Source organism: Rousettus aegyptiacus, unplaced genomic scaffold, assembly GCF_014176215.1.
Source record: "Rousettus aegyptiacus isolate mRouAeg1 unplaced genomic scaffold, mRouAeg1.p scaffold_m13_p_8, whole genome shotgun sequence".
Lineage (NCBI taxonomy): Eukaryota > Metazoa > Chordata > Mammalia > Chiroptera > Pteropodidae > Rousettus > Rousettus aegyptiacus.
Genome location: NW_023416311.1, coordinates 49,382,628 through 49,406,454, shown reverse-complemented (window position 1 = coordinate 49,406,454; position 23,827 = coordinate 49,382,628). Strand labels below are relative to the sequence as shown.

Sequence of the window (23,827 nt, the reverse complement as noted above, 5' to 3'; positions counted from 1 at the left end):
TTTTATATCTATATCTCTATATATCCCTATCCCTATCCCTATCCCTATCCCTATCTCTATCCCTATCTCTACTATCTCTATCTCTATCTCTATCTCTATCTCTATCTCTATCTCTATCTCTATCTCTATCTCTATCTCTATCTCTATCTCTTTCTCTTTCTCTTTCTCTTTCTCTACATCTATCTATCTATCTATCTATCTATCTATCTATCTATCTATCTATCATCTATCTATCTATCTATCTATCTATCACTTTTCTATATAGCGCAATAAGCAGGCTGGCAGGCTGGACATTCAGCCTGCAAGAGTTGATGTTGCAGCTCAAGTTCAAAGGTATACTGAAGGCAGAATTCCCTCTACTACAGGAGAGCTCAGTTGTAAGGCCTAGACTGACTGGATGAGGGCTACTTGTGTTATAGGGTGATCTGCTTCACTTAAAATCTACTGATTTAAATGTTAATCTTCCTTTTAAAAAGACCTTTATAGAAACATCCAAATATGTTTGATGAAATATCTGTGTATCATGGCCTAGACAGTAACACATAAAATTAAGCATTATACCTAGGGAAGTTATATTCTAGATATCACAGCTTTGAGGAAAATATGTAGACCAAAGCATAAGAATCTCGACAGTAATAGATGGAGACAGATGACTAATACATAATTTGACTTTGGGACTGTACAAAATAACTGTGGTTGAGGATGTGGATAGAGCCTTGGAGATAATAACCAGGAGTAGACTTATCAACTTCCAGGAAATATGTGGCTTAGAGTTGGATTTTGATTCAAAGACAATCAAGAAATATGATTTATTTTCTATACTCATGTTTATGGACTCAGTGTTAAACATGATGTAGAATGCCAAAGAGGGTAGGATTAGTACACAAGTTAAGTTTTAATTTTATGAGCAAACAGTCATTGTAGAGTTAAAAAGGCACACGTAATACTTCTATTATTTGTGCTGCCAAATTAGGGTACATGGTTTCTATTATTGCTAATTCTAGTCAATTTTGGTGCCTATTTCTTTTCTGAGACTTAGAGCATTTAAGAGGCAGAAAATAAGAGAGATTACTCAGTCTTTAGAGATTAATTTTCACAATCTCATTACAACAAATATGCATTGATCATCTCCTATTCATAAAACACTGGGCCAAGTGCTGAGGGCGACCAGTTTCCGCACTGAATAAGCAGGCAGTATAGCTATTGGCTTCTTTGACTTTTAGGTCAGACCAATAGGGGTTACAATTCCCCACTTAAACCAATTACCAGTTTTATGTTCTTGAGTAAGTAATTCATTCTTTGGAAGCCATTTTCTGATCTGTAAAATGGTTCTAATATGATGATTCACATGTTACACTTGAGTTACTTTTTAAAGTAAAAGTTAAAATGATAATCCCATGTAATCAATATTATGCTTGAAAATATCCCATCACTTGTGAAATACTACATCCACAGTTCTGTGTATGTATAACTGGACAGTACATCTTATACACTAAAATTAGACAATCACTAAACTGGAATAAATGAAAGAATGAAATGAAAGTCTGTAAGTGAATTTCTGGACGCCACTTTTTTTTCTTCTTCTTCTTCTTTAATGGCTATCCATCCTCGGTGAAAAATAGGGAGATAGGTAGAGAATTATTAAAATTTCTGCTTGTTCAAAGAGTTTTCTCCATGGTAAGCCTTTTTAATTACATGTATGTGCTTATAGATTTGTTTTTATTGTGAGAATTAAATAGTGGAAAAGCTACATTTTTCAAGAGGTTGAGGGAAAGAAGTTTGCTGGGAATATATTCCAAAGCAAGTCTAATTGTAATTTCAATGTTGTAGAAGTGTTGTGCATAGTAAATAAAAAACTTAGACAAATCACCTATTTTCACACCTGCCACAGGATAAACACTCAAACAATAACAATTTTTGGTTATTTTAATTGATTTATATGTTGTAGAATTAATTTGATTATCACATGATGGTTTTGACTGGTTATATTTAGTGCTTCATTCAGTAGTTCTCTAATATATGTTTGATTTTGACACTCTCCACAACTGTTTAGAGTATTCAGAAAAAAAGAAAAAAATAGTGCCTGGTGTGGAAGTTAGGAAGGACCTCATGAAAGGGTGGGTGTTTGAGAGGAAGCCTGGAAGAACTACTAATTTTTTGATGGCTAAAGAGTGATTTTGATAGTCACCTTTGGTTGAATATTCAACAGTCACTCCTCTCTCCACTCTAACCCTCTCACCTACTTTCTGGCAGAGCGCTGACTCATAATACCCCAGACACTCACTTTCCTAGCTTTCCTTGCAGCTCAGCATATACATGTGATGCAATCCTAGCCAATGAACTGTAACAGGTAGCTATTTAGTAACTTCTAGAAGATCTTTCCTCTCTGAGTATTAGGAGAAGAGAGAGAGACAGACAGACAGACAGACACTACATTACCCCGTGAGCACAAAAATATTAGAAAATATTTAATGCTATGTACCAGGTACTTTTTAAGATTATAACAGTTTTTAATATTAGAATATTAAGTCCTTACTTTACATATATTGTCATTAAATCATAGATATTTTTATCTATGTGTAATAGATGAACAAGCTAAAGCTCAGAGAACTCACATATATTCTGAAGGTCGCAAAGCAGAAGTAGATTTTGGACTCTAGCTATGGTCTTGACTATTATGCTATGCAAATGAATCTCAACAGATTGGTGATGGTATAACTGAAGGAAGGAAAACACTGGCTCTTTAAAAATTGTTATGACAGAAAATTAACTGAGTTCCTTCGCATTTGTAATTTGGGGAAATTTAAGGTTTTATTGTTTAACCCACAGTAAGGTGGATTTTCTGTTACTTGAAAGTAATAGAAGAAAATCTAGGAATTCCTTAAGGAATACTGTTGAAGAGGAGAATGAACATTTCAGGGGAGAACAGAATGAACAAATTCAAGGATGAGTTGGATTTAGGGGATGGTCATTAACTTCCATTTGCTGGACCAGAGTCATGAAACAGTTTCAGGCAATGAGTCTGGAAATACAGGATGAGTCCTAAAATTACAGTGTCTAATTTCAGTTTTTACTAATTGCAAGCAGCATTGGGAGTTTTTATTTAAGGTTATTGACCTTGGGAGCAATAAATTTAGAACACTACTTTAGGAAAAGCAATCAGGAAAGCTCAGAAAGTCTCTCTTCCAGGGTTATGGAGAAAGAGGCAATTGCGTTTTGTAAATGTGGCTAGACAAAAAGTTGTGTGGCATCTGTCATTTAAGAGTTATCTCTAACCTTGAATTCTAGTTATATCTTTGCAAACACCTAAGAAAAATCTATGCCAGGAATATGTGCTACCCATTATGTTTACATTGAGATATTTGATTTCTCACTATTATCTTTTTAATCTATTGTAAAATATTTTAGAACCAAATTACTTCCGTTATCAAGTCCTCAAATTCTTTTTCTTAGGAACCATGTAATGTAGTGCTTTGTAAGATCCCTGTCTAATGAAACACTACAGCATAGGCTCTAAATCAAACCCATGCTTCACTTCAGTGCTCCCATTTTGCAGAGACTGAAGGACGGAGCTCATGTATCACCAAGATTGGCTGTTGTCTTTTTAACAGTGCTTCTGTTCTCCTGATAGGACATTCTTTTAATGCCAGAGGCAGTGTAGTGCAAGAAAAAAAGTATGAGTTTTGATTTAAATATAACTAATTTCAAATCTAGCTCTAATGTTTCTGTTTTATGTCCTAGGCTAAGTCTTAGGCACTCCAAACCTCAATTTTCTTATCTATAAAATGAAAATAACAATTCCCTTGCACGACTATTAGGAGTAATAAGCAAGAGATACATGTGTACGATAAACCTGGACTTCTTTTCCTCTTTTTTTGACTGTTAGTGAATAAGTGGAAGTAATTATTAAGATATGTTGGAACATGGTAATCTAAAAGATTGGGAATATTGAGAAAAAAATAATTAAGAATCATTTCGAGACTTTTTAAATGTTATTTTATACTATGGTTCAATATCAAGTGTTTGCTACTTTTGGAACTCTTTGCAGATTGGTTCTTTAAGATTCTTATATTACGTTTATTTGCAGAGAACTTAACTCATAATTTTTATTTATGAAAAATAATTTTCTGCTATACTCATCTCTGCCTGTTTATGGTATCAATAAGACAGTCGCTTCCAAATGGAAGCAAAATAAAAACCAAATGAAACATGGGGGCCATTCATTGTGTTCCATCTGCACTGATCAGTTCTTTAAAAAGCAAAGATTTTATTGTAGGTCCTCAAGCAAATTCTTACTATATTTGAATTATGTCCGTACATTGATAGTATCAGGTTTTCACTTTGTTTCGACATAAAACAACCATGACATTTAACAGTGACCCATCTGCAAGAGCATAATAAATCAGGCAGTTGATCAAAAGAAAATCAGTCCCTGACTCAAATATAAATCCGATTTACTCTGATACTCACCTTTGGTTTGATTTTCATGGGTATCTCTTTGTCTAGAAATTACAAATGTATTTACTGAAAGCAAATTCTTTAAAGATTCTGAACTTAGGGATACTCTGAGCACAGAAGTTCAGGACTTGGGGAAACTTACAGGCAAGGGTATGAGATCAATAAACATAAATGTACCCAGGAAAAATTTTCTCAATAATGTAATATTTTCATAGAACTGATAACTTCTAAAAAAAAACAAGAAAACAAAAATAATTCTTGGAAATTGAAAGCAGTATTGTACTTCCTTACCAAATAAATGTTGATTTCATTTTGACACCAAGTATCTAAAATTGGTTTCATCATGTATCATTCAAAGCTGAGTTTACCCCAGGGAGGTTTAAGTAAATTGTTGATAAATGTAGTGTTAGTACACTAGTAATGATGGGAGGAAAATGATAAAAACCTATATATATTTTAAACTTTAAAAATTATGTGGCACAGTTACATTGCATCTTCTGGGTAGAGGACTTTTTGTCCTGGTCATCTTCCCTTAAACATCCAATGAGGTAATAGATACAGTATCAAGATATAAAGAAAACCTTTGAAAAGCATTTTAGATTTAGCAAACAACAGGCCTGGAAAGAGATTGTCTCATCCAACTTACTCATTTCACAGAAGCAGAGACTGAGTCCCCAAAATGACTGTGTTGAATGACAACAATGCCAGGTGTTATAAAGATTGTACAATAAAATTAGACAAGCAATCACTGTCAACGAATTATGGGTGAACATCAATTACAGGGAGAAACTTGAAGGCGATGGTCTTTCAGATGTACTTGACACAGAAAAGAGAAGATATAGGAAGATAAAGAGGAGGAGAGATTGCAAATAATTATGTAAAAAGATGCTTTGCACCACATATCATCAGAAAAATGCAATTTAAAACAACAGTAAGATACCACTACACACCTATTAGAATTTCCAAAATTTGGAACACTGACAACACGAAATGCTGGTGGGGATGTAGAGAACAGGAGCTCTCTTGCATTGCTGATGGACATGCAAAATGGTACAGCCACTTTGGAAGACAGTTTGGCAGTTTCTTACTAAACTAATCACACATTTACCATGTTATCCAGCAGTTACGCTCCTTGGTATTTCCCCAAAGGAGTTAAAAGTTTCTTTTTGTTCACATGAAAACATATGCATGGGTTTGGAGCAGCTTTAATCATAATTGCTGAAACATGGAACCAGCCATGAGTCCTTCAGGAGGTGAATGGATAAGTGAAGTGTGGTACATCCAGATAATAGAAAACTATTCGGAACTAAAAAATGAGCTTTGAACCCATAGGAAGACATTGAGGAATCTTAAATGAATATATTAATAAGTAAAAGAAGTTTACCTGAAAAGGCTACATACTATATGATACCAACTATATGATATTCTAAAAAAGCAAAACTATAGAGACAGTAAAACCCAGGCTCCCCGGAGTTGGAGGGATGAATAGGTAGAGCGCAGAGAATTTTTATAGCAATAAAAATACTCTGTATGATAACGGATACGTGTCATTATACATTTGTCCAAACCTATAAAATATATGACACCAAGAGTGAATTTTAAGGTAAACTATGGACTTTGGATGATTATGATGTGTCAGTGTAGGTTCATCATTTGTAACAATGTACCACTCTCGTGAGGGCTATTGATAATAGAGGAGGCTATGCATGTGTGGGGGAAGGAGGTATATGGGAAATCTCTGTACCCTCCTTTACATTTTGGTGTGAATCTAAAACTTCCCTCTAAAATTGTCCTAAAAAAAAAAAAAAAAAAACAAGGATAGGAAAGTTCAAGAGAGATAAGAATTAGTCTGATCCAGATTATCTTGGTGGAGTTCGTGATGAGAGGTCAGCCCAAATCAAAGGTGTCATTGTTTTCACTGCTATAATTCATCAAAGAAAAATTGTACTAGACAAATGAAATAGTCAAATAAGGCTTTATTCCAGATTATTGTAATAAGAATCAAGGTTATTGTAATAGGGGAGAAATTGAACTCAATTTTGCTGAAACCATAGGTGGAAGTGGGTTTAAACACTGGGGTGAATTAGTGGAAAAGTATTGAAGGACATTGGTCAATGTGATTAAGCCACCTGTGTTTCCTAATTATTGTTTATCGAAGTTAGGCTTCTACCTACAGAGACTCTGAGAAAGTGGTACTAATTTTCTTGATGATGACATCTCAGAGAAATGGTTCCCAGGTCATAGAGGAAAACATTCTTGGGTTGTAAGAGGCTAAGAGAAGATTTATATTTCAAAGGGGCAGATAAAGAATTTACAATGGAAAGTTTTCTTAAGAAAACACTCTAAGGGAGATGGAGGCATATAGTCAGAAAGACCTCTATCTAAAGTATAATCGGCTATTTGGGTTTGATTCCACTATCTTGTAAGTAACCTTTTGTCCATATTCATACATGATCTTTACAGTTGTCTAGATGAGTCATGTCATCTTTGTAAAATGGTATCACCACCATTTTGCAATGAAGAATCAGATGCCGAGGGAAGTATGTGTTTACTCAGAGTCTCACAATAAGGACTCGAAGGAAGTTGCATTTAGGTTTTTGACTCTTAGTCTAGTACTTATTCTACTGTTAGCTTGTTTCTTTGAAATAACAACTAATATTTGGGTAATGTTTACAGTTTCTATGGCACTTTCATGTAGATTATCTGATTTTCATTTCACACTGAGGTAGAGGTAGAGAGGGTGTAATTATCTTCAATTATAAATGAGGTAATTGAAACTTCAATAAATTAAGTGACTTTCCAAATAATGAGATTGGAATCCAGATCTTCTAATTCCTTTAACTAATTAATTAAACACATATTTAGACAAATACCCAGTATGTGTTCAAGTTCAATGTCAAGAGCTAGGGATTCAAAAAGAAGCAAGGTCTCTGCCCTCATGGAGCTTGCATCCTAATGAGAAAAAAACAAAACAAAACAAAACAAAAAATAGAACAAAAAGAAAGAAACATGAGAAGGTGATAACAACATGGAGCAATGAGGGCATTAATAGAAAGTGTAACCTCTCAGGGTGGGTGGTGTTTGCATTTTTGGAGAAAGTTGATATATAGGGAAGGTTGATCTGAGGAGTGGACATTTGTTCTGAGAGCAGGCATAATAACTAATTCCTAATAGAGGGGACAGATATACAAGTTTAGAGGGAGGGAACTAAATGGGCGAACACTTAGCTGGGAAGTGGCAGAACCAGGGCCACAACTTATACTCAGGCAGTCTGTGTTCTTAACATACTACACGTTGCTAGCCACTGGAGATGCATGAGAAAGGCTGGTTTGGCCGAAGCATGATAAGAAGGTAGGAGTATAGATTAAGCTGAGGTCAAAGAGATGCATGAGAGTCAGACTACTCAGAAGTTGTAAACTATTGGAAGGAATTGAGATTTTTATTCTACCAATTAGGGAATCCACTAGATGTTTTCCTCCAGAAAGTCATGAGATCTGACTAACCTATGTCATATCGGACATTAGGGATTCACATTCAGGAGTGGCTTCTGAGGCCAGCTACCATCAATCCCTCTCCTTGTGAAAACAGGTAAGGGAAGAGAGGGAAAAGGTATAGTTGGGAAGCACTGGTGCTAAAGTTAAACCATGTGCTACTGTATGGAAATACTCCAGCAAAAGAATGGGGGATGTGATACAGTACTGATACTAACAGATATCTGTGTCCTGCCAACATGGGGGAGCTTCATGGGATATAAACACTACCAGTGGTTATTTCGTTTTAATATACTGATGGCATCATTATGGGTATTTTTTTCAACGAGCACTTCTGTGCCCTGGTATTCAGAGTTGTTGGATGTTGATCTGCAGATTTATGCCTTTTTGAAGACATTATGTTTATTATTAGTTTATTACTACAGTGTGTCAAGGTCAAAATATAAATGAAAATAACCAGCATTTTGCACGGGAGATTCAGGAGGAAAGTTGCAATTCCTTCTTGACTCTGAGCCCAGAGCTTAGGTTGATACTTGATGTACTTGGGAGAAATGTGATGGATGTATTGAAAGTTAATGAAAATCAAAAAATTAAACAAAATGTATGTGCACCACAGTCTGATAAATGAAGGTGTTTAAATTTTTTTTAGCAATTTGCATTTAAGATTTTATAATTCTTTTAACATCTTGAAAATAGAAGAACTCGCACAGAGATTTAGTGACTTTCAAGTCAAGCACATTAATTGATGAACGGAGATCATATAAGAATATCTTTCCTAGTAGAAAAAACTGAGATGAATAAAGACCCTTAAGATCAACACATTAAAAAGATTAATCCAATTGAGTTCCAATCAGCATACTTTTTGTAGGCAGTAGAGTATTTTCAGCGATATTTAATGAGGTTGTTTTTTTCCAATGATGTCTGAATTATGAAGTGACTATGATACTATTAACAATATGGGGTGGAAAAGCTGATGGTACTTCTCTCCCTCATTATTTGCAGCACTTCCTTCAGTACAGTTGGTGGTCTTGTTACAAGCACAAGGGCCCACTCGTATCCAGAGTGAGGTATTTCCTACTTATAAAGTTGCATCTGGAAAGATTGAAGATGAATGCATTGAGAGCTCTGAGTGTCATAGGATAAAGCTCACGTGAGTGCCAGTGTGAACACATTTATTCCTGGATGTAAACATTCTTTTTCTTTCTCCCTGGATTTTGATAGAATATCTTCTCATGAACGTCTAGGTGGGTACTGTTCTTACTTAACAAATCTGGCTTCTAGATTGTCTGTTTGGTAAATGCTCTCAGAATCGCCAATGTGCCAGACACATGCAGCTGTTCTTGTTTGATTGTCAACTTAACTATGAAATGTGCCTCCTGACATTTGCTTGTGAGGGTAGCTTTGGCAGAGTTGTTAAGAAGAGAAGGCGATTCTGTGTCAGTTAAAATGCATCAACATTTTAATTGTTTTAGTTCATTTTCTGTTCAAATAGCTCTTGAAACTTTGCCCACCAGCCTTTGCATGGAAATCCTGGGCGTTTACTCTGCCTTGAGGGTCCCTGGTGCTAAGGTATAGCCATTTGGCCTAGTGTCTCTTTGATTTGATGTCATGTTTATAAATTACTGTTTTTCCACATTGTAATAAAGTATAGGACGAGATACAAGGGAAGAAGGGAGAATAATTACCATTTAACCATTAATGGAGAAACAGAAATATGACTAAACTATCTTGTTTCTTTGAAGCCCTGGGGACAAACTGCCATAATTTGGAAACATTTTGTGAATTTGCAAACGTCTTCAAGACCAACTATAGTTTACCACTTTAATTTCTTATCGATTTTTAGCAATTTCAAATTCTTGAGGCTTAGCTTAGGATGCACTTCTAGGCTTTTTAATTAGATCTGTATATACAAGTCCAAAGTGGTGTTGGAAAGTTTATGAATTGTTTTAAGATTTAGAAGAAAGAAAACAAAAAAGCATTTTATCCTTTTATTTGATAGTTATTTTCCTTATGGAGATTGAGGTGAATACAAAGGAGAATTTTTCCCTTTTGTTAGAATATGTAGAGTATTTTATAACCTCTTTTTAATACTAGACTTTGATGTTATTCTACTGTAAGTGTTAGAGCCTGACATTTTCATTATCTAGTGTTAAAATAAACTGTATAAAATAAGAAAATGTTAAAATTGTATCTTGTTTTCGAAGACATGTGTGTATTTTTCACTTGATTTTCTATGCTGGTAATTTAGTTACTAAGAGGACCATAAATTTTCCTTTTATAAACTGGAAAATTATACAATGATCTGCTAAGGGTAATACATATGGAACAAAATTTAAAGGTTTTACAATCTCTGCTTTTCAGTGAGAAACGTGGTTTAACATCTTTCACCTGAATAATTGTGCTTCATGTATCAATAAGATATGTCTCATCTTGTCCCCACTCTCATCATCTTTCAATGGGATTCATTCAGAACCTCCCTGTCTTGTTTCTTTACCTTTATTCTCACACACCACCAACTAGCTCACTGAGCATTGAAGGCAGGAGCCTGGAATTATTTGAAGATTTCTCTGGGCATCTCTCTCTTATCTCTGTTGTCTCTACATGGTCTTGCTAGGTTGGTGGTTTCAGGATAGCCAGATTTCTTACAAATTGGCAGATGGCTTCCAAGGCTTATGCTCAGAGAAAGATGAGGAAAGCAAGCAAAAGCTGAACCTCTTTTTTTTTTTTTTTTTTTTACCTAGTGTCAGAAGTTACACAGCATCTCTTCCTTGTATTCTGTTTGTCAAGGTAATCAGAGTCCTGTTTCAAGGAGAGGAGGGTGGCAAGGATCTGGAAGACCACATGAGACCAGAATGTGGGACCATTTTTGGAAAATATTACATTGCCTGTCTTGAAATTGCAACTTAAACTATGGTTTAGGATTATAAAATTTAACACAAATTTTAGTCCTAAGCTTTGATTTAGGAGTTTAAGTCTATTTAAAATACTGCTATTCCAGCTTTATTGATATGTTTTGGAAGAATTTGTAAATTTATAGTTTTTCTTGGTGAGTTGCCCCAGAATTGCTCATATGCTTAAGAGCAAAAAACAAAATTAAATTGATGTATTTAAATAAGTATATGCTCCTGCAATAATTTCCCCAGAAATAATGACCATATTGAAAGAATTAGAATTTCAAATTGTATTAAAGCTGGTTTCTTTTTGCTGACCTGGTTCAGCAGACGCTAACCAAGTTTAGGAGGACTGTTCTAATTTCAGCATATAATATACAGAAATGAAGTGAATGTAAAGGACTCTGTGACCTTCAGAGATGAAATTGTGCCCTTTCTAGCAAAGCCTTTTATTTCTAAAATGTGTGCTACTTTCAGCACACCTGACTCATTAATGCCTGCCTCCTTTCCATGTTGTTCTGGATGACCAAAGTGTCATTACTGAGAACCTACTTTGTGCAGGGCACACTTTTTTCCTAATTGCTTTGCATAGAGATGAGTGCTTTTGCAAGGTTGAAGGCTTTGGATGAGATAAAGACTGCTATTGAGCTAATCAGAGCATATGTGGGGAGGGTAAGGGAGTCAATGATTTTCTAAGAAGAATAGAGCTTTTTCTCTTTACCTTTTTCTCTTTTCAAATACAAATCTATTCTACAAACCTTAACATTTGCTTATTGTTGTTTTGCTTTATTACTCTCTTTGCATTCATGTTCTCTTTCACAGTAATACCCCTTAAACACACACACACACACACACACACACACACACTTATGCACACATACTAATTTTAAGAAAGAATAAAATCAGTATTTCCATGATAAGGGTCCTCTTTTAGAAAATGATTCTTTTGCATCGTTATGAATATTGCAATCAGTTCGGTATATTTCTGTTAACCTACTCTAAATTTATACTTTACAGAACTGAAGGCAGAGAACACAGACTTTAGAGTGTATCTTTATGCATCAGGAATAGTCTTGCTTCCAGAATATGTCATGATTTAACCTTTAGGGCATAATGATAGACCACTTTTTTAAAAGTAACTTTACTCATAGGTTGACAGCTTAAGTCTACAATTTAAGTGTTATTTTATTATCTACTGTAGTTGTTTTTATGCATTTAGATTTAACTTATTATATTTTGCCCTGAGAAAATTCATACAAAAGATGCCATTCAGAAAAGCAGAGTACACACCTGCATAATTTCTTACATTTCTTTTTTTATATAGATTAGGAGAGCTAAAGTGCAAAATGGAAATGAACTTCTTGCTTCAGTAATGGATATTTTGGTTCTTGTCCTCAGGGAGATGAAAGTGCTAATGATGTAGCTTCATGAATTGCAGGTCTTAATGTTAGCATTAGTTGGAATGGAGAGACTCAAATGAGATCATTTATGATGCCCTCTTCTTATCTTCACCCATCTCTCTGTAGCCCAGTGACACCTATAATGAGGTGTCTATCAGGGCCAGGGTACAATATTAGTTGCCAGCATTCTTTGCTTTCTCCAATGACTCAGCTTATCTTGAGTATTTCTAGAAATAAAAAGAAACAAGGGAGAAAAAAAAAAAACAGGAGGAAAGAGGGACAATGCAAGAATGAATAAGAGAAAGTATGGCCACGTGTGAGGCAAGGGAGCAAAAATTAGGTTAGATATAAGGTAGCAATTCCTGTCTGATTTGTTAAATAATATAATCCGAATATGTGAAAAAGGAAATTTCGGCCAAAGGAAATAGCATGGGCATATGGACTAAACTGAGATGAGATTGTAGAGTTAGAATTTTTTTGCAGTCTTCTATTCCTTTTAATGTTTATTTCCTTCAGAATCTATGGTTATGAAGACATACTTATGTTTTCTCTGAATGTTTTGAAACATTTTTCTAAAGCTAGGCTACACTAAACTCTTATTTATTATGAACTTTAGTTTACTTAGTAATTTTCTATATTCAATAATAATAATGATGCCCACAATATATCGACTATCTAATATAAACTAGGAATGCTATATGTGAAAAATAGATGAAGGGAAGCAGAATATACCACTTCAAAATATGCCTTAAATCTGTATAGCAAACGTACCCTTGTTTACTGTGCTTTGCCTGATAACCTCCCCTAATTGCCCCTCCCCCACCCCAACATCTGTCTTTAGCTGAAGAAGGTACTTAAAGTGATGACTTGGGCCATTTTAGAGAATTATTCATTTTCCTGGATATCTCTTATGTGTACAGAAGATGTGCTGGTTATTAAACTTCTGTTTGCCGTTCACCTGCTATCTGTTTCAGCCAAGGACCATAGAAGGCAGCCATTATAGTGGAAAAAAATCCACTTCTGGATAATTTTTTTAGCAAATGTGTAATTTGGTATTATTTGTACATTGCGTATGGATGGCGTGAGGGAGGGAGTGAGAGCTAGGAATGAAAACGCCAGGTTTCTAAGGATATTAATTCCTTCCTGATTTCCACTCATGGGTTTGTGAAATCCTGCGTTGCCCCAGTAGCCTGGGGGAGGAGGAAGAGGTGGATAATGGATGGTGGTGTTGTGTGTGTTGTTTCTCAGTTCTTCTCCACTGACACAACAAAGAATTACAGTTTAGCGAGATTTAGAAAAAGTAAAATTTATTGAAAGTATATTTAGAAGGAGACGGGCCACACTAAGGAAGTCTGCAGCCCTGTGGGGTTCAGGACGTGAAGAGATAAGAGAGTACGCCCCAAAGGGAAGGGTGGGTTTCCATCCAGGAGGGCTGTAACAATGCAGAAATGAGAAAGTCTATTTATATTTGGGCTGTGATGGGAGGTCCCAAAGGCATTCCTAGGTGATTGACAAGTGAGGTCATCCTGCGGCTATTCATGCATAACCCTCTGTTCACTGTAATGCAGAGGCTGGGCTTGGTATTTGAATCTTAAGACACAATATGCCACAATACAGTTATTCTTTTAAAAGCATTAAATTTTAGCTCAATTTTTGTGTTTTTGAGGAAGACTGACAAACATTTGTATTTTCTATAACAGTAGTTTAATTGTAATTTTAGTGGGGAAAATGTCTTATATAATTTAATTTGGAGTACACAAAAATTAAGTGAGCAGGGACAGAGCTTGAAAGGAAGTGAAGAACAGATGTATTGGGCCTTCCTTCTTTAGAACTTTGATAGACTACTTATGTGTGTGCGAGAGAGAGAATGTTTTAGGGTCCCATGATGTCTAGTAAGGCTTTGTTAGTAACAATCCAGTTTCACAGGGCTTTGAGTGCTTGGGGTAGATAAATGGCTGATGCTCAGATTCAAATTCTAGTCTTGCCTGAAGGCCCTATTTTTTGAAATACTGAGAGAGCTTGTAAATTCACTGAATGCAAGGGAACAAAAGTGACTGTTATTCACCAATTAAATTCTTTCTTCCCAGTGCAGAAATCAATCCTGTACTTTAGTCTGTGGAGGAGATAAAACTCTAGGACAGCAACCAGCTGTGGTGGCAGAAGGAAGGATGATGAGAGTTTAGAGGCAGGAGCCACGCTTGGCTAAAACAAGGGAGGGCAATGGACTCAAATTGGCATTGGGTGTGCACTCAAGGGCACGTATCCTGTGTCCTCGGCATAAGCTGATAGAAGCAAAATAGACCACATGGGGCAAAGGGCCAACTTGAAAAATCAGTTCAAGCCGCTTGGTTGCGTCCCAAAAATGTGGAGGAGCATTCTGCGGTCACATCCCAAGGGCAGACAGCCAGCAATACTCAGTTCTCACTTTGCTTGCAGTGACTATTAAAGAAAAGTTCAGGAGATGATTGTTGGAGTAATGAAATCAGTATATTATGGGTGAGTGGAGATCAGGTGACTGGGAGCATCGTGGACTGAATTCAAAGTGCATTAGAATAAATAACCCAAGGCAGAGATTGTAACTGAGTGAGATAAAATTGGAAAACTCTCAGGGTGGCACCTAAGACATCACATTGCCCACAGTGCTGAAAGAGAACAGATGTGTAAATTAATTGAGCTAATGTAGGTCAGACCTTTGATCAGAACTTCTATTTTTCAGAAATGGTGCTTATTGGTAATTAGTGGTAGAAAAGATTCTTATCCTGTTCATTTGTGAAAAAGCAACCCAGGAGTGCTGGAATAGTGAATTGGCTCTAGAAACTTTTCCATACCCGATTCTCCTTCCCTAGCAGATGGTTATCTTATGGAAACAGGGATTGTGGTTTATTCCTGCTGTGGAACATGGTGGCTCCAGGTCCTTCATTGTAAGTGAGCAATCTCTGATGGTCTTGTTACAGTTTCAGTTTGCTTGCCCATGGACAGGTGGGTCTTTCGGGGTCACAGTAGAACAAAGCAATCCCAGAAATTCTTCCTTTTAAAATGGTATTCTTAGGATAATCCAGTGTTTTCACTATTTTACATCAAAGTCGATTGCAAGAATAGCTCACAGGATTGCAGCCTTGAAGAAGCATAGGGCTGGAGCTTCAGAGGCTCCCAGCTTACCTTGTGTTCTTTTTTGTAGGGCTCTGAATAAGCCATACACAGAGAACATCACAGTGCTAACTCCAGCTTAGTGATCACCATTTCCTGCTTTGTATTTTTGAAAAGTTTTACTTCTCAAAGGGCCTAGATCAGTAAGCCCTTTAGATCAGACATGGACAGAATTTTTGAGACTTCATTTAACTATAGAAATTTAAAGTTACCTATGATTGTGCCTCGTGTACAACTGCAATGCACATGTCCACAAACACATATTTAAGAGGATGTTTATTTTTTGTGACTATATTGAAGGGGTTCAAAGTGAGCTTCCCCAAAATGTGCTCTTTCAGCATGTGGAGTACTTTGAACTGAAGGCAATCAAAATTCAGCAGACTCAAGAAAAACTTTACCTCTCCCTTAATTAAACCTAAAACAGTTTAGATAGGGGGCCTGGCCCAGAAACAGAGCTATTATTACCAGAGACAACTCTTTATCTAAAGGATCTTTCTATATGGCAGGATAAACATCTAATTAGAAAGTATTTGCTCTTCTTATCATCCTGTGAATTACCTGCCCCCGCCCCCTCCACCCCGTTTGAAGCCTTAAACCCCTATCTCATTCCTTAGCTCAGAAAGACATATAAGCCTGTATTGCCCGCCTTGTTCTTGGGTCTCATATTCTTATGAGGGCCCCCATATGTACGAAATTAAATTTGTTTTTCTCTTGTTAGCCTGTTTTATGTTAATTTTATTAGTAGATCACCAAAGAACCTAGAAGGGTAGAAGGAAAACTCTTCCTCCTCCCCAGTGTTTTCAGGGTGCTGACAAAGAAGGGCTCTACAGAAAATATCTATCAGGGTGATCTAATCATGAATTTCCTAACCGAGGAAGAGGTCATGGTGGGTAGCCACACCTCAGGCATACAAGTTTTAGTAAGAAGTTTATCTTTGCCTTAAGTAAGACCTATCCATTGTTTTTGTTCATCCGGGTTAACACACTTTTGTAACAAGCATGACTACTCTCAGGGTAGCACATAATCTTATTAACTAAACTATAACCCGATCCCTGCCTTGCTTTCTCCCACCTTCCTGTAATCTTCCTTATGTTCCCTCCTTAATTTCAAATGCATTAAAGAAACTACGAAACTGTCATTCTCCAGAGCATTTGATATCTAGCTTCCCTGCAATTGTTACCAGTTTTGGCTCAAATAAACCCATAAAACTTCTCCATAGGTTTAGATATTTCTTATATTTACAAGGGTATACAGGTAGTAAAGACACAACCATGTTTTATGCTCTGAAATGAGGTATGTATCCCTATTGTGTCCAATTGCACTTTAGGAGAAATTAGTCTATTACAAATAAGATAGCCAAAAATATGGACTTTAGTGAATAAGAGGCAGGAGGTGATGCTTTGATGAAAGAAAGGAGAGAAGGGGATGGTAAGGAAGTGTGTCTTAGCTTTGTGGGGGGTAGTACTTAGGTGACCTGAGAGACGACCTCCTGGAAGGTAGGAATGGAATTTAGGAAACTCAACTCTGAAAAATTACATATAGCCTTAAATGATTTCTTTTGCTGTTAGTCATCTATCCTTAATATTGAAGAGTAGCAGAATTTGCCACCCTTTATGTCTCTTTGGCATAAGGATTATCTTGATCTGGTTATTTTTAAGAGACAGCAGACGAGGAGAAGCTCTGAAAACAGTACAAGTTTAGCTTTTCTAAGAGATTTACATTTATAAGGAAAATCTCCATTCATAAGGGTATCTCTACTGGGAAGAGGATAACTCTAATAACTCTAATCTCTAGAAACTCTTTTATCCATGGAGAACGCAACTAACTTAAATCTGCATAACAACCATATCCTACTTACTGTGCTTGGCCTGATAAGCTCCCATAACTAACCTACTCCCATAGCTACCCCCCTTCCCCCATACCTGCCCCCCCTCCCCCGCCACCACACATTTTCTTTCCTCTTTAGCTTGGGATGATATTTAAAGTGGGGGCTTGGGCCATTTTAGAAGGTTACTTAGTTTTCCTGGTTATCTCCCATGTATGCAGGAGGTATGGTATATATATTAATAAACTTTTGTTTTTCTCCTGTTTATCATTTTATTTATTATAAAGAGGTCTCAGCCAAGAACCTAGAAGGGTAGAGAGAAAATTATTTTTCCTCTCTCCAAATATATTTTTCATGTATTGCATTGGAAATTTAAAGTCCATCCCTTCTTCATTTGGTTGTTTATTTGTTAAATCACCCCATTGTCTTGTTTTCCTTACTTAGCCTAAAAACAGAATAATAACCAAAATAACATCATCAACAAACTTTGTTGCCTCTTTAAATGTCTTTCTATAAATAAGTTAGTACACAGTAAATCTGTAAATATAAAACTGAGCACATCAGGATTCACAGTTGAGCCTAATGATCATGAGTTTCTGATTTTTAACCTGTTTTTTACGCTTCTAAGCATAACAGCAAAAAAAGCTGACTTGTTTCCTATACATGAAAAACTGTTGCAATGACATTGGTTCGATGTGTCTAAATCATATAAAGGATTCTATATGTGACCATTTTTCTCTTCAAATTTTATTTTGCTTTTTAATTCTCTTTTTATTTTTTTGACATGCATGTTTTAAAAAAACTTCGTACACATACACACACATGCACATAAATATATATATATTTTTCTGAGTTATTTACTCTAAGTTCTTGGCCTTCTTCAAATCAGTTATGTGACAATGTTGTGCAATGAAAAAAAAAATATTCTATGTAAAGTAACCCCACAGGAGCTGATCATGAATTTCTAACTGGCAGGTAACAGTGAGTAGTCAAACCCCAGGCCTATAACTTCTTTAGCGAAAGGTTTTAAGGCAGCCCTGTAGTTGTTCTTGTGCCTCTAGGTTAACACACCTTTGAAATGCCAGAAGTAATACCCCTAGAAGGAGGTATTAACTCTCAAGAGAGCACATAATCTTGTTGACTATCCTGTAATCCAATTCCCACCTTGCTTTCTCCAATCCTCCTTACAGAGACTCCTTAATTTCAAATGCATAAAAGAAGCTGCAAAACTTATTCTCCAGAGCATTTGAGATCTAGCTCCCCAGCATATGTCTTCAATTTGGCTCCAATAAACTCTTACAAAAATTCTCTACAGGTTTAGATATTTCTTATGTTGACAATGTCTATTTTTCAGATATATTTTTTTCTTTAACTTGAATTCATGTGAGATTTGTACTGAAGTATGCTATGATGTATAAATGGTAAATTTGCTTTTTAAAAATAATTTTTTATAACACCTCTTGAATAATTTACCCCTTTGTTATTGGTATCCATGATTCTTTATATCACACATTTCTTTGTATACTATTATGGGTGGACAATTTTCCAGTAAGCCAGTATTCAGTATTTACTTCTGATTTCGTTAACCAGGGTGTGGTAATCTGATCAAGGAGATGCTGTTAACCAGGGTAATCTGATCAAGGATATGCTAATGGCCAACTGTTAACCAGGGTGTGGTGATCTGCTCAGGGATGTGCTGGTGGCTATTGTGAGCTCAGGGCTGATCTCTTCTAACCCTGCGTGGTAGAGTCAGTCATTGGCCGGCTAATAAAGGCTCACAATTCATCTCAATTGGCTCTGTGGGTCTTGGATTTGATTGCACCACAACAATACAAATCTGTTTTAGAGTTATCTTTCAGTTTTTGTTAACATCTGTAAATTTTCTTGCCAATATCACACTATCATTATTGTAGATTTGTAATATACTTTAATATTTAGCACAAGTTTTCCTCCATTATTTTTTTCTCAAAAATATATCAGCTATTGTAACTGCAAATCTTTATTTCTTTAAAATGACTCTCTTCTCTTTCTCCTTGATTCGAACTGGCCTTGGGCTCACTTGTGCCCTTTCTTTCCTTATCCTTCTGCATAATACACAACCACTCCCTTAATCATTAAGCCTTTAGGACAGCCTCAAACAGTTTTAGGAACAAAGCCTCAGGTCCGCTGACCACAGAAACAGAATTTCCCTCAAACTAAAGATAATATCTTATAGCTCCACACCCTTGAAGTCAGAATGACTCTAACAGCATCCTCTTGAAACCAGGTGATGCCATGACTGACATCAGGACCTGATACAGAGATCAACTGTCTCCTACCAAAGCCCCAACCAATCAATAGAGCCCCGACCCCCACTCTCTTAGCTGCCTTGACTAATGAGTTTTCCCCTATAACCTGTCCTGGCCATTGGGGAACCAGGTCTTGGAGTGCCAGTTCACCTGTCTCTGCGGGCTTGGTGCCATTTCCTTAAGTAAACCTACTTTCTTTGCTGCAAACTTCTTTCTGTGTCTCTTCTGGCTATTGACTTGTGGAGGCAAAATGAACCCCTTGAGTTCAGTAACACTGTCAGATATGTTAATTCTTGTATATTAACTTGAAAATCACTGTGCTAACTTTAAAAACAGTCAATATGAATTTTATAAACAGTGACAGTAAATCTATAGTATATTAGTTTGGAAGAATCTGTACTTTTTAAATAAATTAATTTTCTAATTCATAAAAGTGGAATGACTCATGTTTTTCCCAAACCTTAATATTTTTTCATGAAGATCCTGTCTAGCTTTTGCTTGCTATAGAAATTGAATTTCTAAAATTTAGTTTATAGTAGCTAATTTAAATGATTTTACTTTGTTATTTTTTCTTATGAGGCTACACTAAATTCCATTATTAACTATAAAATTTGTAATAGGTTTTCTAAATATAGAATTATGCCATGAGAATATTGTTTCCTGCTATATTTTTCTTCCTGTTTCAAATTTCTGTATTTGTTAAAATATTTAGAAAAAAATGTTTAATAATACTGGGAAATGTAATATTCTAGTCTTATTCATGAAACCTTTAGAATTTAACCACCAAAGATAATTTTGGTCTTAGTTTAAGATACATAATAGTGAATTATTAATTTCTTAAAAATATACATTAGGAATAAGTATTGAATATTATCCCATTTCTTTTTGGGTCTATTGAGATTATCAGATGTGTTCTCTTATTTGAACATATTGCTGTTAAAGAGATTTCCTATGGTTTGTATTTCTAATTAAAACCAACTTGGTCATGGTAGATGCACTCTTGAATTCAATTTCCTTGTATTTTATTTAGAAATATTCATGTCTATATTATATTATATATAGAATATAAGTGAACTTACTCTAAAGTTATTTTTGTGTCAAATGTGTAATATTAACCCAACTAAAACATAATAGTAGAACAACTGTGAGTGAATATGGAATAGCAGAAAATTTTCAAACTTTTTGTGCCATTCTCTGCTAGGCATCTGAGCATGCTTTTCTTAAGGCAATATAGTTTTGAAAAGCCACACATTTGCATAATGTCTTTCCTGTTCTTTTGTCGAGCTGTACAATACTGATTGCTTTAGAAAGTTATTTCCCAAATTTCTCCCACAGGTAACATTTAGGTAAATAAGGCTCTTCAAAGTTAGGATCAGGTATCTAATACTATTGGTATACATCCTGGAACTTAAAGAGCAAGGCCAGAGACTCTAAAGAAACATGATATCAAACACTTCTTTTCCCATCACCTCTTTGGTTAATGTCCATTCTGATTAGAAAAGAATTGAGAAAGAACCACAAAAAAAGATCATATTGCTGCTAAGAAAGTTCTAGGGAAAGGTATTCCTTCAAGGATGGTTTGGATTAGGACATTGATTCTTATGAGGGAGTTACAGCAGATCATCAATAAACTCTCAAGATTCTTCCATCTGAGGTTGCTTTTTCTTATACTATAATGGTGTATGCACCAATTATCTCTTCTTTGATAATTTGAAAGAAGTTGCTAGTCAAACTTTTTTTGAGACAGTTTTTCATTTTTATTGCAGTTCTATTATTTTTTTCTACAGCTTTGCATTTCCTCATCTTTTCTACTTCTAGCCGAACTAGATTTTGTAACTATATTTTGTACATTTCAGTGATGCTTTCAAATTTATCATCATAGAATTGTACATACATAATTAAAACAAACTTCTCTAATGTTGCTCGTATGTCCTTTGACAATTAATCATTAATTTGGTAAATCATTTCAAGGGGATCCCACTGGGCTGTGTTTTCACTCTGAAGGCTTTACTGAGATTTTTTTTTGTGTGCATGAGTTTCTAATTACGATAGTAGAATAAAGTTTCTTTTTATGAGCTTCCTTGTACTATATATGGCAGTTAAGATTTTGACACTCTTATCGTATAATTTTGACACTCACTTGGATTTGTATGTCTGGATGCTCTGTGGGCACAGTATCTTTTCTTCATTCAGAGTTCTAAATGTGCCCTTGGTAGTGAGCTATCTCTATTTTATGACACACTGATCTATGAGCTATGTCTTTACTTTGTTGTTGTAAACAAACCTGAGATGACTGGAAGTATTTCTCTAGTGAATCGGTAGTCTGCTTAACATTCTACAGTTTCGAGCATGACAGTGTAAGAGAGCCATAAATACCCTGGTTGTCTCACCTCATCACTGACTTTCGAGGAATCATACTTAACTTTCATATCTTTACATTGGAATGAAAACTTGGAGGTCTTCAGAGAAGTCTGAAAACAATTTTATTGAAATATAGGGGAATTCTTTGTATTAGCTGTTATGGAAATTAAGTGTATATGGTTGTTTTCTACTCTTTTGGCTTTCTAATGACCTTCATTGGATATGAAATTTAATTCCCTCTGTCTCACCACACCGTATGGTAAATGATTAGGGATCTGTGAGTCCCAGCAATTGTGGAAAATGAGAAGACACACATCAATTAGATGTGAGAACTGTTTTTTTTGTTTTTGTTTTTGTTTTTAAAACCTATTTCCTATTTGCCCTGAGAATACTCACCAGCAGCGCTTGTGGCCACAGTGTTTACCCCGAAATAACTTGTGGATTACAGTCCTAACCTTATCCCCAAAGTTTGCCATACATCTCCCATGCTTTTCAGAGAATTACATCAAAACAGGATTGATGCAGTTGGGACAGCTCATTTGAACAGAAAACAGATGCCAAATGATCTGGAAAAAAAGGATCGCAAAGAGGATGACTGTAGCCAGATTCTGTGGTGAACTTAGGGCATGATGTGACAAGAAGGAGGTGACAATGTTGTCAGAATACCACAATGATACTGTGATCGAAGTAGACAACAAAAATGGAAAGAAAACTATGAGGCCATGTGTCATTGTGGATTATAATAACTACATGGGAGCAGTGGACTCGGCTAATCAGATGCTCACTTCTTATCCAACTGAGCACAAAAGACACAAGCTTTGGTATAAGAAATTCTTTCGCTACCTTCTAAACGTTACAGTGCTGAACTCCTACATCCTGTTCAAGAAGGATGATCCTGAGTACATGATCAACCATGTAAGGTTCAGACTGACGTTTATTGAAAGAATGCTGGAAAACATCACAGCCAGGGCAGCAACATCTTTGAGGTTGTCTTGCTCTGATGATGTCACACCTCTTCACCTGTCTAGAAGACATTTCCCCAAGAGCATACCACCAACAGCAGGGAAATAGAATCCAACTGGTTGCTTCAAAGTGTGCTGCTCATGCGATGACAAGGATGGCATGAAGATTCAGAGAGAAATGTGAAATTTTTGTGCAGAATGTGATGTTTCATTTTGTGTTGTTCCATGCTTTGAAATTTACCACATGCAAAAAAATTATTAAATCTGATCATCATATACATTTCTGTTATGTTAGATTTAGAGACAAGTTCTGTTTAGAAATAACTCCAAGAACAGTTTTTATATTTTATTTTTACATTGAAAACCAGTCAGATTTGCTTCAGCCTCGAAGAGAGTGTTTATGTAAAATTAAATTAACATTGGTAGCATGCTACGCATTTTTAAAATGGGAAATGGGTTAAATGTAATGATTGATTTGCCATAGCTATCCGTTGCCTAGAATATATTCTTCTGCCTATTTTCCCTTCTTACCAAAGTCGTGGATCCTCCAAGGAGCTCATTTCTCTCTGCATATGGAATGGAGTTTTTTCCTTTTCCAATTAGTGATGAAAAACCTACCGGTTGCTTTCACTTGAAACATTCTCTGGTTTAGAACTGTAGTCATGTGATCTTTCTGCTTAAGGCTGATCTACTCTAAATTTACCTACCTTGTTTTAATTTTTTGATGGTCTTTCTCATTAGCTGAAATCGTATTTATTTATATTTTAATTAATTTATTTGTATTTATTTTACTAAAATATAAGCTATAGGAGACCAGGGACTTGTCTCTCTTACTCTGTACCATATTCCTGTTGTCTACAATAGTACCAGGCATTCAGGAGTGAATATTCCCAAATTTTATGATATATTTGCCCTTCCTTTTATTGGCGTGGATTAAAATTTGTTTTTTAAATTGAACAGTCCTATTTACATATATCTTAATATATGTTAAGTTACCTGGAATC

General features: G+C 35.7%; 1 long non-coding RNA gene across 1 annotated transcript in view; it reads left to right on the top strand.

Moving 5' to 3' along the window:
• Window positions 1-247: 247 nt before the first annotated feature.
• The window catches only part of LOC107520861, a 275,913-nt gene continuing 252,333 nt past the window's right edge, over window positions 248-23,827 (top strand). Inside the window, exons 1-2 of the long non-coding RNA XR_004952511.1 lie at window positions 248-2,442; window positions 8,952-9,193. This is a non-coding gene — a long non-coding RNA (uncharacterized LOC107520861). The remainder of the gene's footprint in view (window positions 2,443-8,951; window positions 9,194-23,827) is intronic.